The sequence below is a fragment of the Pleurodeles waltl genome, chromosome 5 (assembly GCF_031143425.1).
Source record: "Pleurodeles waltl isolate 20211129_DDA chromosome 5, aPleWal1.hap1.20221129, whole genome shotgun sequence".
In the NCBI taxonomy this organism is placed as follows: domain Eukaryota; kingdom Metazoa; phylum Chordata; class Amphibia; order Caudata; family Salamandridae; genus Pleurodeles; species Pleurodeles waltl.
The window spans coordinates 1,750,138,207-1,750,144,894 of NC_090444.1; the positions used below are offsets into that span (position 1 = coordinate 1,750,138,207).

The following is a 6,688-nucleotide window of genomic DNA, read 5'->3' on the forward strand; positions in this document are numbered from 1 at the left end:
TTAAGTCACAATTTAGAACATGACAACCTTAGAAAGTTTTCATTGTCTTGTCCCAACCATTTGGTGCCTACAGCCTGTATCCCGGGTCACATGACTAGGTGTAGCTGGCAGTTGGATTTGTGCATTGCTCCCAAACAGTGATACAAAGGTGGAAAAGGTGTTGGCAGGATTGGCTATCTCTGACTTGAAAGGGGCTGAAGCTGTCACCTACCACACGTTCACATCACAAAGACTCTGCCTCAGCATACTCACAAAGGGAAATGTTAGACCTGACAGCCTTAGGGTGGTCACCCCTAACTTTTTCCCTGCCTCCCCCACCTTTTTAGATAATGTTTTTGCTGGTTTTTAGACTATACGCACTTTACCACTGCTAACCAGTGCTAAAGTGCATAAGCTTTCTCCCTTTAAACATGGCAACATTGGATCATACCCAATTGGACTATTTAATTTACTTATAAGTCCCTAGTAGAGTGCACTATGTGTGCCCAGGGCCTGTAGATTAAATGCTACTAGTGGGCCTGCAGCACTGATTGTGCCACCCACTTAAGTAGCCCCTGAACCTTGTCTCAGGCCTGCCATTGCAAGACCTGTGTGTGCAGTTTCACTGCCAATTTGACTTGGCATTTAAAAGTACTTGCCAAGCCTAAAACTCCCCTTTTTCTACATATAAGACACCCCTAATATATGCCCTAAGTAACCCATAGGGCAGGGTTCTGTGTATGCAAAAGGCAGGACATGTACCTATGTAGTTTACATGTCCTGGTAGTGTAAAACTCCTAAATTCATTTTTACACTGCTGTGAGGCCTGCTCCCTTCATAGGCTAACATTGGGGCTGCCCTCATACATTGCTTGAGTGGTAGCTGCTGATCTGAAAGGAGTAGGAAGATCATATTTAGTATGGCCAGAATGGAGATACAAAATCCTGCTGACTGGTGAAGTGGGATTTAATATTACTATTTTAGAAATGCCACTTTTAGAAAGAGAGGAGTTCTCTGCATTTAAATCTTTCTGTGCCTTACAATCCATGTCTGGCTGGGTTTAGTTGACAGCTCCTTGTGCATTCACTCAGACACAACCCAAACACAGGGTACTTAGCCTCACTTGCATACATCTGCATTTTTAGGAGTGCCACACCCCCTACTGGAACCCTTGCAGCAGACAGGATTGAACTGAAAGGGGACCTGGTGCACTTCTAAGCCACTCTTTGAAGTCTCCCCCACTTCAAAGGCACATTTGGGTATATAAACAGGGCTTCTGCCCCTTCCAACTCAAACACTTCCTGGAGAAGAAACTTGTAACCAGAACCTGCATCCTGCCAAGAAGAACTGCCTTGCTGCCCAAAGGACTCACATGGCTGCTTTCTGTGAAGGACTGCTGCCTTGCTGTTGCCCTGCTGCCTTGCTGCTCTATGGCTGTGGTGAAGAAGTGCTCTCCAAGGGCTTGGATAGAGCTTGCCTCCTGTTCCCTGAAATCTCAGGACCAAAAAGACTTCAGCTCTACAAGAAGGACTCCTTGTGCGGCAAAATTCGATGCACAGCCTGCCAGAAACGACGCACAGTCTGCACCGCGGTGAAAATGTCGCTGCATGCCGAACCGGAATGACGCAGCCCGACTTCGCAACAAGAAGATCGACGCAGCGCCAGCGTAGCGAACGGAAATTCGACGCAAGGCCCACTGGATCGACTAACAGCCGACCCGGAACAACGCAGCCCGACTTCCAGAGAGTAATCAACGCAGCACCTGCCTTGTGGTAGAAAATTCGACCCAACGCCCACCGGATCGACGCAGCTCCTGTGACTTCATCCTGCCAGCGCAGGAAATCCACACATTGTCCCTGGGGCGTCTGAAAACCCTGCAACCTGAAGAGGATCCACGACCGAGCGCCGGAAATCGACACGCATCCGTGAAAACTAAATGACGCATCATTGTATGCTGCCCGAGAAATCAACGCACACCCCTTTGTTTCCACGCTTCTCCTCCTCTGCGGTCCTTTGCGGAGATTTTTTACGTGAACCAGGTACTTTGTGCTTGAAAGAGACTTTGTTTTCTTTAAAAAGACTTAAGGCACTTTATATCACTTTTCAGTGATATCTCTACATTTACTTATTGCATCTTTGATCTTTTGACCTGCATTTACCCAGATAAATATTATATATTTTTCTATAAACCATGTGGTGTATTTTTGTGGTGCTATATGGTGTTATTGTATGATTTATTGCACAAATACTTTACACATTGCCTTCTAAGTTAAGCCTGACTGCTCAGTGCCAAGCTACCAGAGGGTGGGCACAGGATAATTTGGATTGTGTGTGACTAACCCTGACTAGAGTGAGGGTCCTTGCTTGGAAAGGGGGTAACCTGACTGCCAACCAAAGACCCCATTTCTAATAGTTTCATATCAGTCTGTTGTGCCCCCAGACAAGCTGGGGCCATGACAGAGAGGCAGGGCACTCTAGACATTTTGTAGCGGGAGAATTATAGATGCTTTTCCTATTACAAAGCTGGCACCAACCATAAGTAGTTGGCCCTCCGATCCATCTCTTCAGTAAAATTCTGGACCTGTGGAAGCCTCAGAAGAATGTCTACTGTGCTGCTCTGCTGCAAGAAGGGGTGCTACTCTACTGCCCAGCTGCCTGAGTGAGAAATACTCGACCTGTGTCTGGAATCCAGGATCACCCCAGTGACTTCAAGGGCTAGTTGGATGTCATCCTGATCAGAGACCCTGGAACACAAAAAGGCTCCAACCACCTTGAACCATGCACCTGGACTCTGTCTGCTGCAAGTCCTGCCCTCCAAGTGGTACCACCTGAGTCCCATACTCTTTGAAGTGGGCCTGAAGGTGCTCTACCACCATCGCCCCACTGCTCATAGGAACTGCCACTGTGCAGCGTATTTCAACCCAGGACCTCGCCTTGCAGCTCTTCTGAATCACCGCTGCACTGAGCGTCCTCGATGCAGGACCTCGCATCACAGCCCCACAGCCCCTCGATACCGCTGCTGCATGAAGCACCCTCACCGCAGGACCTTGCATCGCAGCCCCACATCTCCTCAGAACTGCCACGCTGTGATGCATCCTTGACACAAGACCTCGCATTACAGTCCTGCAGCTCTTCTGAACCGCAGATGCGTGATACATCCTTGATACAAGACCTTGAAACACACTGCAACCAGGATTTAAGGTACTTTGTTCAGCGGGCCTCACTTGATCCCTGTTTCAGGCCCACTCTACATCCCAGTCAACCTGAACTTCTGACTTTGTATTAGTATTAGATAACGACAGTTGGCACTTTGTGATTTTGGGCACTATTTTTACCTTAAAACTTTAAAATTGCATACTTCTGATTCTACTTATTGGATTTTTGTTGTTTTGGTGTCAAATAATTATTTAAATTTTTCTCTATTTCTCTAAATTGGTGTGGGATTTTTTTGTGTATTTTTCACTTTATTACTGTTTGTTTGATGCAGAAATACTTTACTTATTGCCCCTAAATTAAGCCTGACTGCTTTTGTGCCAAGCTACCAGAGGGTTAAGCTCAGGTTATTTTGGTGGTTGCTTGTGTTTCACTCTGACTAGAATTGTGGTAGCTGCCTGAGCAGGGTTTCACACCCCCTCAAACAGTAACCCAATTACCTACATTTATGAAATGCCAAATGTGTGTCCCTTATTTTACAAAATATCACAAAAAGGATAAAAAAGGATAAAAAGAAATTAGAAAAATTAACACAACCCGTAGTGGTTGGCCCAGCATTTTCAAACTAAAATGGGCTTTTGTAAATTCAGGACAATAAGAACTATGAAAGAAGGAAGAAACAGCAAAGAAACAAGACGTTTGAAATAAATATTTTGCAGGAAAGGTCGATTAGATGTAACGGTGCATGCAAGCAGACAGACTTTTCTGAAAATAAATTATTTGCTTCAAATGTAGCTATTGCCACACTCCTCTCAGAGGGTTCATTGTTTCATTCACATGTCTCTCGAAACAATGTTTTACGTTTACGGTAATCACAAGTCGTAGTAATAGTATTAGTAATAATAACAGTAATCTTAAACTACACTTCCGCCTTTGTCGGGTCTGCAGGCGCTGGTAACAGGTGTCAACTCAATTGGTCGACTCTGGATGGTCGGCAGGTTGGGACACGAGACAAAACCTAAAAAAATGAATAAAAATACACTGCAGCTGTTGAAAAGCGGTATTTCTGAATTTATGTTTCTGCTCTTCGAATCGCTTGCCTTCAAATAGGTTAACCAAAGAAGAATGGTTTTGGCCAATGTGTTGTAAATGAATTAATATACGTCACGTTCGATTTCCCATAGATACCCAGAATTTCTATATACCTCTGCAATGTTTTGTAGAAGGCTAATGTCAAACCAAAGATTTTAACTTAAGTTGTGCGAATCATGACGCACGATTATCATTCGCACCAGGTACAGGGGACATTTTACGAACCACTTGCATGCGTATATAAAAAATATCGGGGAGTAGCACAAAACTGGTTTTGAGTCAATATGCATAGGTTATAACAGCAATATATATGTATTTGTTTGTACAAACAAAAACTGCTAACTAAAACTGTGGAACGTGTACGGGCAAAACCCAAGGGAGCAAAATGTCAGAGCTCTGAAGTTGCTCAGGGCAAAGCGTGGGAGCCTCAAAGTTTGCTATTGTGTGTTGGGTTTTGCAGTCCTGTTTAATCCACTAGAACAGGACTAGAGGTCCCTAATTCGAGAAAACCCCTTCACTGGATAACGCACTTGCGACTGGAACTGGGAAACTTAAGAGCTCTAGAATGTGCATTCAGCTCCTCGAAGGCGCCAACGCTACAGATTAAACCACTTGTGCCCATTTCAGCACTACCGCATATGTCTGAATTACTCGGAGTTTTACCATCAGATATCAGTGCTTAATTTGTGCTTGTTGTTTCCGGTGCGGGACACCGGCACTTATTTTTTAGGGCCGGCACTTATTTTTCTGCCTCCAGCATTTAATGCAAGCAAAAGACACACATGGGAAAGACGGAGAAAGAGAAAAACGAAAAAGCGTCACAAAGGGAGAAAGCAGAAAGCTGCAGGGGTGAGCTGAAGGTGCAAGGAGTGGCTGTAAATGGATTGAAGAGGCCCGAGATGGCTTCAATATTACGCTGACTCAGTATTCCGGGCTCGCACATTGAATTGCAACAGCCGCGCGTTTCAGAGGAGAGATTTGGGCACCGGCACGTTTTTATTTACAAATTAAGCAAAGTATACATTACACTAGGGAAAAAAGTAGAATCCTATGTAGATATGCGACTTCAATCTAAAATATTCTTACGCATTCAATGTTCATTACATCTACCCTATTGGGTATTTTTAATTCAATTTTTAGCATAGTGACTCGAGCTAGCTTTGTGGAATCTAACTTCCTAAAGCTACAAAACCGTCCCAGGTCTAAGACCCAATTGATATTAAAAGTTAAGTACTCACGTTGGCATCCTGTCTTCTAGAAGTTTCCACGACAGGAAACGTATATTCAACGCGCGCAGTTTACAAAAGAACAAAGGCACCTGTTTCCATTCAGCTCTGCCGTGACCATCTCTACAGTTGCTCTATTGGTAATTCTGTTTTTTTTACGACGCAAAACCAGTTTGTTTCCGAGCTGAATACCTGAGAGAAGGAATGCCACACAGTAGCAGGGCACACAGCAGGTTTAATAATTAACCCGCCGCTCGCCTTATTAACCGAGGTTTTTAATGAAAGGCCAGAAGGCCATCAGCTTCATAACATTTGTCACCGGGAGTCCGATGGGGGGGGGGCGAGCGCGTGAGGCGGACTAGTTACTGGCCCTTGGAGCACAGCAGGCAGCGCGACCTGTGCATCGCATTGGATTATTAGCAACTCTTAGCAATGGTTGTTACAGTAAACACCGCTTTTTGTAGCTGTCAATGTAACATTCCCAGATTTGCTAGTACCCCTGTGTCACAAAGAGCAAGTGAACAGCGTGCTGGGAGCGGGATGGCTTTATTTTTAATGGGAACATAAAAAGTCCCAGCATGCAAGGCGCTGTTTGCTGAAGAGACAGGACGAGGGTACTGCTTGTGACATGGGGGTAGTTTTTAACACTAGGAGAATGTGATTTTACACACACCAAGAAAACAAAGCTCTAAACTGGCGTATGTGTGCAGGGAGAATTTGAGGCACTTTCTCCCCACAACATTAAGAACTTCAAACACATCACTCTCAGCTTTTGAGGATTTACAGTCCCTAAAGTCTCAAAACATCTTAAAGACCAGCTACCTCGGGTACAAGGTAGTAAAAACCCGAAGCATACCTGGCTAGGAAACTAATCACCTCTGGGGGACAACACCACACCAGGATCCAGGACAGCCCCCTGACATCAGCAACAGTGCAACCCTGCTGAAACTACCAAAAACCTGAACACAGATCTCTGCAAGACGAGTTACCCCACCTACCAATGAACATTATGGAATCAAACTCCCACTCTTGTATGTTTACCGCTGTCAGTGCCTAATTTGTGCTTGTTGTTTCTGGTGCGGAGCGCCAGCACTTATTTTTGAGGGCCGGAGCTTAATTTTCTGCCTCAAGCATTTATTGCGATCAAAAGACACATTTGGGAAACGCGGAGGAAGAGAATAACAAAAAAAGCGTCACAAAGGGAGAGGGCAGAAAGCTGCCGTAGGGGCAGGGAGGGG

The 6,688-nt window shown here is 45.0% G+C and overlaps 1 protein-coding gene across 1 annotated transcript in view; it reads right to left on the reverse strand.

Moving 5' to 3' along the window:
* The window catches only part of PKHD1 (PKHD1 ciliary IPT domain containing fibrocystin/polyductin), a 1,684,711-nt gene extending 1,679,137 nt beyond the window's left edge, over positions 1-5,574 (reverse strand). The window contains exon 1 of the mRNA XM_069236642.1: positions 5,463-5,574. The gene's annotated coding sequence lies outside the window, so the exon portion shown is untranslated. The remainder of the gene's footprint in view (positions 1-5,462) is intronic.
* Positions 5,575-6,688: the final 1,114 nt, after the last annotated feature.